This window comes from Pinus tabuliformis, chromosome 5_1 (genome assembly GCF_031772625.1).
Source record: "Pinus tabuliformis cultivar Carrire ecotype Pingquan chromosome 5_1, CPIR1, whole genome shotgun sequence".
NCBI lineage: Eukaryota > Viridiplantae > Streptophyta > Pinopsida > Pinales > Pinaceae > Pinus > Pinus tabuliformis.
Window position 1 is genome coordinate 148,970,582 of NC_142305.1, and position 10,382 is coordinate 148,980,963.

A 10,382-nucleotide genomic window follows, 5' to 3' on the forward strand; every position below is an offset into this window, starting at 1 on the left:
TATATATTGGATACATTTTTGAAAGCATAATTAAAATTTGAATATTTTTCGTGCCATGGCATAATGGCACTCAAAGGTAATAACACGAAACTGCACATATTAAAAAATAATTGTTGCAGTTTTTGCATAATCCCATTTGTAACATTGGCTTCGCTTTATATTCTAAATGTCAGGTCAATCGATCATATCACTAGTGGAAAGAAGCATTAAAATATGTATCTGGGGCTTGAATCTCGGGTGTTGGACCATTTTTTTGTAGCGTCTACGATAAGTAAAGCGTGTTGTTGTCATCTGTAATCTAGATAGGCCAGATGTTTAGAGTGACATCATCATCCGCATGACAGGCGGGCATCCACTTCATTCTCGACTAGATTGGCAAATTGTAAATTCTGGAAATTTGAATTACATGAATGAAGCAATCTATATGAATTCGTTCATTTATTAAAAATTTCAAAATAATTTTAAATATAGAATTGAATTACGTGGAAACAGATGGATCAACGGTTTATGATACGTTAATCAAAGTGTTAATGTGCTTAATTAACATAGTTGTAGTTTCTATTTTGGCAAATTTTCTACTGTAATTTATTGAGAATCCAGCCCGGATTTATTGAAACTATAAGTTTGAGTCGTAAATTTTTCACAATTTATGTGTTCTAATAATTTTTCATAATAATGAATTTATATATATAATAAAAATACATTTTATATGGAAAAAAATTATAATTTAACCAAAATTTATTTTATCAAATTTCATATAAAAACTCTAAAACTTATAATAGTTAAACAATACCATGACTGTTGTCACATTTCATTGCTCTAGTTTTGCTTAATGTCTTTAGTTAGATCTGTTAATGCCTCTCATCACAATTCATTTTTTTTCATGTGGTTTTAGTTATTGCTTGAAAGTCACTTTGGTTTTAGCTATTCTTTCACCTTTTGTGATGTTTTCCTCATTCTTAGTGTTTATTCATCTTTATAGTCTTTGTTTGTTCTGGAATTTGTAGTTCTAACTATGATCAAAGGGCAGAGTTAGTAAATGGTAACATAATGGTCACGATTCTTCGAAAAGCATATTCATGTCAACATTAATATTTTCGTCTAAATGGTCGATGAATAAAGAAGCAAATGAGTTCCTATTGTTATGGGTTTAATCTAGTTTCCCTTTCACTATTGACAATTAGAAAGAGCAATGCAATGCAGGGAATGAAGTCCTTTTGAGTGAAAATTGTTATAGTTTTTATGGTGGAGAGTTTTGTTGTTTTTTTTTTATTTTGAACTAGGGTTTAAATATTTATATTCGAATTTAGGTTCTTGAAAATTGTTGTAGCTTTTATTCTAAAAGTATTTTCTAATGTTGGCTTGATTTTCAACTGATAAGAGTTGGAATCTTTGGTTTAATTTTCTTAGTGACATCATCAAAAGGGAAAATTTGATTATTCATTATATTAAAAACTTAGAGTTTTACACTAGTTTCTATTTTGTTTTTCATCCTCTATAAATTCAAAAAATAGATTATTATTAGTGTGAAAAGAGCTTATTAGGAATCATACTTCTCTACCTTGCATTGTGCCATGTTTTATGGTTAGCTAAAAGGATTTTAGTACGAAAGACAATTTTGTGCTTATATCTTTTTGTGGCAGGTTTTAGTTGGTAGAATATCAAATATGTTATTCTATAAAATTTGTGTAATTTTTTTATGACAAGCCTTGGCGAAAGAATTTTAGGTACGTTACCCTATAAAATCTGTTTAGTTTATTTAAAGCTTTAGGAGTACTATGAGAAATTATGATATGTCTTATCATCTTTCTAAATATGCGCTGTGGCCCTCTCAATCTCTGCAGAAACCCTAGATTTATCTTGCGATGGCTACCATGGAAGGGGTCTCTCCCCCCCACAAAATGAAGCCACGACCTTCTAAGCTCTTTTGTTTTCCATTTCGAGAAAACCTAGGAGCAAAGAAAGTTAGGCCAAGTTCATGAAGAAGGCGAAAGCCATTCTAATCGTGGCTCTTCCCACGAGTTCCCAAAGAACTACACTAGTGTTTTTTGAGCGAGCATTGATGGGGAAATTTACAAGGATGTGGTTGTCCCCTCGATCCATGGATGCCTAAATAGACAAAACCTGGAAGGCGATGATGAAAGGTAATATCAGACTCTACACATTTGGGAATGGCTTTCTCACTTTCTTATTTGAAATCATGGAAGATAAAGATCTGATATTTAGAAGGAGCCGTTATTTCTTTAGATCTCAAGGTATGTATTTGAATAATTGGTCTTTGGATTTCTACCTAGATGAAGATATTATGAATGCGGTTTCAGTATGGCTCAAATTCCCATGACTTCCACTTTCTTCCTGAGGTGATGTTTGTCTAAAACAACATGAAAAGGAATTTGAAAATATTTGGACAAAGCCAATCCTAAAGGATCTTTGTTTGCATGTGCCAAGATTTGTGTGGAGGTTGATCTAGAGAAAGGTATGCCTTTGGAGTTCAATCTCAATGTAAGGGGATGAACCCATTGCCAAATGTTAGATTATAGGAAGATCCCATTTTAGTGTCAATTATACCATGAGTATGCCCATTTTCCCAGAGATTGTAAAAATGCCCAAGCAAGTAAAAGCCTAGATGCACCAACAGATGAGTAGGAGCAGTAGTGAACTCAAAAGCAAGGGGGGATCAAAGGCAAAGCGTCAACATCTAAGAAACATAATACCTTGAACAAGAGTGGGGCCTCAACTTTGACAAATCCATTGGATGACTACATACCTAAGAAGGAAATGGTTAGGAAGAACCTATTCCTAAGTCAAAGAAGGTGGATTTTGGTGAGGAAGAAGAAAATCTCGAACAAGAAGATGGAGAGTTTAATGATATAGAGGAGGTCCTAGTCATTGAATAAAGAACATATTTGCAACCCATGGAGTTGATCCCTATTGAGGCTCAAATCATTCCAATAAATAATGATGGAAGTACCCCACCCAAATCCAATAATGTTGAGGGTGGTCTGTCTTCCAATAGGATAACTCAGAATATGGCACAAAAATCTAAGCTGGGCAGATGAAGGCAATAGTCAAGAGACAGAAAGCAATAAGAAAAAGAAAGGGAGGCCTTTCAAGATGACTACTCAGGAAGTAGTGGTAAAACATAATAATAGATTGGGCAACCAATTTTTAATCATTAAAATACTCAATCCTATAGCACCTAAGGGGATGGAAACCCCATTATAAGTAGTAGGTAATTCCCAAAATCCTCCCAAAAATTGATGAAGATCTTGCCTTGGAATATAATGGGCTTGGTTAACCCCAAAAAATCCCTATCAGTTAAGGCTTGGGTGAAATATAAGTGCCTTGGATTCTTTTACTTCAGGAAAATAAGCTCGACGAAGGAGAAGTTACTAATGTAGCTAAGTCTTTCCGAAGAGAGAGTGTTGGAATTACGCAAGGCTCCAGGGGAGATTTAGGTGGATTAGGTATGTTTTGGTCAGAAATTCATTTCAATCTAATAGATTGTATAAAATCACAATTCTCAGTGGAAGCGCTTTTAGAAAGAAAAGATACGAGTGAGCATAAACTCGTCATTAATGTATATGAACCGGTGTTATATGGAGAAAACCGTAAATTTGGGACTTGCTAATCTCTCTTAAAGAGAGCTCCTGGCTCAACAAATGCATAATAGGATGGGATTTTAATATTATTCTAAGGTCCACGGAAAAGAGAGGGGGATATCTATTACATGATCCATTTAGAGAACATGTCAAAGATTTAATAGAGGAATAGGACCTTGTGGATATCCCCCTAAAATAGGTAAATACATATGGATGAATAGAAGGTGTGGAGAAAATCAAATAATGACCAAATTGGATCAATTTTTAATACATATTTTTTTTTTAAAGAGGATGGATTGTATTTGTACAATCAAGACGTAGGGTGAATTTGATCATTAACTAATCTCTTTGTCATTGGATCGTATAGATGATTTAGGCCCAATCCTATTTAGGTTTAATCTTGCATGTTTAAAGAAAGAAAGAGTTGTGGAAATGATCAGGTAGACTTGAAGGCTTCCAGTTAGAGGATCTTCTACCTATGTGTGGGAAGCCTAATTAAAATCAGTGAAACAAGCGTTGAGGAAATGGGTAAATGAATATTATTATCCCCCTAGACTTAACTGTACTGAGCTAGTTAACAATTAGAATTTCATCAAAGTCTAACTGAAACAAGCCAAGAGGAGCCTTGGCATCTTGAAAAGGAAAAGGAGTTAACAAAACATATATTTGAAGTAATCAGGCAATAAGAAGAGCTTTGGAGGTTGTTGTAGTGGTGTTGCGGCCTCAATATTCTCCTGTCGAAACATGGGGGATAACCACCCAGTTCGGACCTTAAGGCAACTCCTTTTCTGTTTAAAGTGGTGGCTCCGACTGGGGATAATGGGACCAGTTTCACAATGTGGGTTTTAAGATGAGAGTGGGTGGTTCATGAGTGTTTGCAATAGAATAATGATAATCTAAATGACTTATTCTATGATGCAATTATCTAACTAACTTATTCTAATACAAACCCGAGTATTCCTGTGTGGTATGCGATCTATAAAGGTATCTGCTTAACATGTGATAATAAAGATTGATCACAACTAAATAGAGATGATAATGTATAAAGATAATTTCTTTGACTAAATAGTTAGTCAAAGAAATTTATAAAATATATCGCATATATGATGAGTTATATATGAAAATCACAATTTCAGCTAGGCATCATACAAAAGTGCAATTAACGCTTAACAAAAACAATAAATCTCACATACAATTCATGAAAGTAAAGTTTTGCCACTAATAAATGAAAACAGAAATAATCATACAAGATAATAGTACCATATGTGCAAAGTCCTACTCATTTGACAAATGACATAGACCAACTTCTTTCTTCAAATCAAATTGTCTCCCAAGAATACAATAGTGCATCAAAAAAGGAAAGTAGCTTGATATCTAAAAGAAACGATCATGTTCCATAATTTCCCCAAAGCATTCACAAACTTACAATAGTGCATTCTTTGCAAATGTTTTTGTTAAAATTCTAGACCCTTCCCTAAATGCATGAGAGGGGTATAAATACTATTCTTACTAATGTGCAAAAAGGGATTATACAAAATATGAGGAAGTTTCAAACAACCTTCCTCCTAACTAGGTAACTTACTCCAAAAATAAGCAGTGACTAAATGAATAGAACTAAGAGGATGACTTGCTATCTGTCAGCTTGTCCTTCAAATCACATATATCGGTCATCGGTTGAATTTGATGAGGTGCCCCAAAAAGTGTCCTCATCTATCCTGTGAAAATCACATCAGTGAGAGGTGGCAGCATCTGCTAAGTCATATGAATGGAACAGTTTAGAGTCATAATCTGGCGGTGTGGCTTGACGAGGTACTGCCAATACGACTCCTAATTGGTCTTGTTCAATTTTGTAATTTCCTCCCTTTGAGTCTCCGCCTTTTTCTGCCAGATTTTTTGCAGAGCATTTAAATCGGGCATTTCTTTAAGATTTCCTTCTTTAATGAGGTTGGTGGAAAACAGGGTGTGCTTCACTGCCTTAATGATATTCTTTGATACCTCGGCTGCCATTGCGACTGTTAGCTTGGCCTGTTTGATTCTCGCATCCCAATCCGTGAAGAGAATGTCTTTATAAGTTTCCTCAATCTCGGGTAGATTGGCTTTCCTTCTGTATTATGTTTCCTACCATTCGATGAACTCAAAGATTCTGGTGTTTAAATCATTAGACTTATTTCTTTGGTCGATTGCCTTATCTGTTATCTAGTCGCTAGTAGTTAGATAGGGAGTAATGTGTGACATTTTTTGGCAGAAATACTCTTGTTGTTTCACGAGAAGGGAATTTAATTCCAGTGCCTCTTTAATAAACTCCTCAGTAGTGGGAACATCCTTGTATCTTTCCATAGCTTGCTGCTTTTCTTGGAGTTGCATGTTTTTGGCCGATATATCGGCTTCATGGATTATTTTTAGGACCTCCATGTCTCGTTGCAATTGTGTGAGCTGCTCAGCTTCTTGGCTATTTACGCTTGCTTTCTTTGCTTTGAGTTGCTGCTCGAGTTGTGCAATCCTCTTCTCATTTTCCCTTAACAAAGTAGAGACTTCAGTAGCCTTCTCCATAATGGCCGATGCATATGCTACTATGAACTGTGATAGTCTAGTCAAGTTTTCGGCTGGATTGAAATGAATGTCCTTCCAAACTACGTCCATCGACTCGTTTTGAGGTGGGAATTCGGGCATGTCTACCCTTTTCCTTCTTCTTTGCCTTCTTACTATAGCCTTATGGAGAGGGCTATAGAACACATCAAATGGAGATATTTCAGTTACTTTCAAAATAATTTCTGATGTGGGCAGAGCAGGGATAATTTCAGTATGCTGGGACTTTGTCGGTTGTTCCTCCATAGGCTTAGATTTCTCACCGATAGACTTGAGCTCTGCATCCTTATTAACATGCAGAGGAGTTTTATATTCCACATTTTCTTGGGTATTTTTCATTTTGGGAGTGCCTTGCAATTTCTAATTAAATTGATCCCACTCTTGCTCCAAACTACTACCTTTGACCTCTGAACTGATTTCTGTAGTCAGGGTACTCATCGCTTATTTCTTAGTTGACTTCCTGCTGGACTCAGCTGTGTTATCTTCATCTTGGGGTTTCCCTGTGACTGGAGTCTTCTCAGTATTTACCTGAGAATCTACTCAAGAACTAGGACCTTCACTATCAACAATGATACTTGGTGTAGGCTTATCCTCGGGCTTTAGCAAATGCATTGGGAGAACTTCGAGCCTTTCATTTCTGAATTATTGAAATCTTTAAAAATCTTCAGGTTTTAGATTCACCTTTGCCCATTCGAATGCTTGTTCGAAGGATTCGGAAAACTGTAACAGTCTTCAAAATCATTATCCTCATGGTTGTATTGCTTGAGATTTACTATAGTAGTGATATTATATGCCACTTTTTCTGGATCAAATTGTCTCTTAGGCAATGTATGAAGCCTAAGGGCTTCCATGTGTGTTGACTCCTTAGTAGCATAAACAAAATTTACTAAAGCAAAATAACCACACTTGACAGGAAAAGAGGGCCATAATGACTTCTTGTTGTCTTTGAGAACTTTAGTGAGGCCTTTTCCCATGGTCTGGTAGGAAATATCTCTTGCTAATAATTTATCAGAAACATATAAAGGAAGGACATGTGGTTTGGTTGTGCTACCAAAAACCCTAATGTAAGTGAACCATTCTTAAATGAAATATTTGCCGACAGTAAACATGTCTGTTGCGGCTTCTTGGGAAAACCTAGGGGCTTTCTTATTGAGAATTATTTGATGTAGGGGCAACACAACAGCATGAAATATCTTATATAAGTGAGGTATATAATGCCATTCCCATATTTTTTATGACTGAGATGGATTTGGTAGGGGTCCTGTAAGGTCCATTTCCAACTCATGGTCAAAAATATCGTGCAAAAATAGATGGCATCCATAATGTAGGCACTAAAATAGAATGAAGGGAGGTTATTTGGAGAGGAGGCTCTCTTCTGTCGATATTTGGTAATGGTGTTGGCTAGGTTATGAGATAGGATGGAGGGCCAATTCATGATGTGGGAATTAACATAGGCATCAATCAGAGGAATCCATTATATGGAAAACTTAGTATTATTGGGTAGCCCATATAATATACATAACATAGTTACTGCATAGTTGTAGGGGTTTGCCAAAGAGGCTATAGCATACATACTCGATTTGTCATATTTGAATTTGTTGTCCAATACTCTCCAACCCTCAATCGGCTTGAAGGGATTCGTGTTTTTCTTTGTGAAGTTGGACATGAATGCCTTTTCATAAATATCCTGAGGGTTAGGTATGTGGTACATATTCTTCAGATCCTCTGCTTTGAATGACCCTATGAGCTCCTTTCTTGAATTCCTAAATTGCCTATCTTAAATGGTGAGATTTTCGACCACCCATCTGATCGTATCCGTGTATGGGAGGATTTTAGCTCTTTCTGCTATCCTATGAAGGAAAGAACATGCATCATCCCTTAATTGAAGTCCTCAAGGCCTCATTGAGTCATCTGTTGCTCTAGTGAAAGTGATTTTAGGACGTTCATCTTCGGGTCTATTGTATATGACCTCCCACATTGTTGCGCTTCAGGTAGTGTTGCAGACGGTATTTGAGAAAATGGGAGCCATCTCTATAAACTCATATTCAGCAATTCTCTGCTTGCTCTATTTCTATATCACCTTCCTTAGTGACATGTCTTTTGTAGCTTTCCTAAAATAGACAAGATATATCAGCGCAGATGGTATCGGGTAATTAAGACTGAAAGCTTCTCTGAAATGAATTTGGATCATGAGAAGGTTTAGTGAGATACTCGATGTTAACTACTCATAACTTGGAAAATGATTATCCTTCCTCGGGCTACTAAATATTTATTAACCTATCAATTCTTTCATTTTGATATTAAAATGTAATTATTTCACACATTTTACTACTCTTAATCACACATTGCAATATTTAAATGGATACACTATAGCGCTATCAGATGCATAAAGCGAAATGCAATTGTGAATATCACAATATCGCATTTCGTAAATCACTAATCAACACTCTAATCTCATAGCTAAATTTCTTGCGAAGTGTGAAGTGCAATTTGTGAATGACAAGGTGCTATTTATCGAGCTATCGCGGCGGGAGATTTGATCGCAAATTGCAAGTGTTTGAAGATGTTTTAAGACAGTCACATGGAAAAGTGTGATTTACGATGTGGATTTCATCCTTAGTTCGTTTTGTGATGTTTTTCTAGGCATTTTTGTTAGGTATTATCATCCTAAGCGAAAAATTTGAAAGGATCCCCATTTATAACACTAACCTTAGCTATTGTTCTTTATAAATGGGGGGGTTGTTTTGTAGTACAATAATTAGCGATTCACTTGGGAGAACCAGTTATCTCTGAGTAGTTTTCTGAATTTTCTAATAACTTTCAAAGTAATTAGAGTTATAAGAATAATGATTACATGAGTTATAAGGTAAACAACATTTCTCTGTAATCATCATTACTTTCTCACTCTACTTACTTAATTACTTTACTCTTGTAATGATAAAAATATAAACGTTTACATCAGCCAATAATAAGATTTAAAGTTATATAGCAGGTGTGTTCTGCAGATTATTTTTTTGGTGTTTACTCATTTATCACAGATAGAGCCTCTACTGCCAGCGCATGTTAATAGTCTCGACAGGGTTATCTTTTAACCAACAATGATTCATTATCCCATCTGAAGGAATTTTAAAATTTCAAAATGATATTCACTTGCTTTGAATCTCACTTGGACCTTGTCCCTTTCTCCTTTTGAATATAATCTTTTTCTTTTTGGTTTCTTAAAAGACATTGTCTAGGTGTAGTATCCTAATAATGACAATGCCATTCACTGATTGTAACTAAATTGAACAAGTTGGCTCTTAATGGGACCCCTTGTCTTCGGATCGAGGAGATCATTAGCTATTACCCTAAGGGGATGGAAACCCCATTATAAGGAGGAGGCAATTCCCAAAATCCTCCCAAAAATTGATGAAGATCTTGTCTTGGAATATAAGGGATTTAGTTAACCCCAAAAACTCCCTATCAGTTAAGGCTTGGGTGAAATAGAAGCGCCTTGGATTATTTTACTTCAGGAAAATAAGCTCGAGGAAGGAGAAGTTATTAATGTAGGTAATTCTTTCCAGAGAGAGAGTGTTGGAATTACGCAAGGCTCTAGGGGAGCTTTAGGTGGATTAGGTATGTTTTGGTCAGAAATTCATTTCAATCTAATAGATTGTATAAAATCACAATTCTCAGTGGAAGTGCTTTTAGAAAGAAAAGATACAGGTGAGCATAAACTCGTCATCAATGTAAATGAACCGTTGTTATATGGAGAAAAATGTAAATTTGGGACTCGCTAATCTCTCTTAAAGAGAGCTCCTGGCACAACAAATTCATAATAGGATGGGATTTTAATATTATTCTAAGGTCCACGGAAAAGAGTGGGGGATATATAGTACCTAATCCATTTAGAGAACATGTCAAAGATTTAATAGAGGAATGGGACCTTGTGGGTATCCCCCTAAAACATGTAAATACATATGGACAAATAGAAGGTGTGGAGAAAATCAAATAATGACCAAATTGGATCAATTTTTATTACATATATTTTTTTTAAAAGGGGATGGATTGTATTTCTGCAATCAAAACATAGAGTGAATTTTTTCATTGACTAATCTCTTTATCATTGGATCGTATAGATGATTTAGGCCCAATCCTATTTAGGTTTAATCTTGCATGTTTAAAGAAAGAAAGAGTTGTGGAAATGATCAGGTA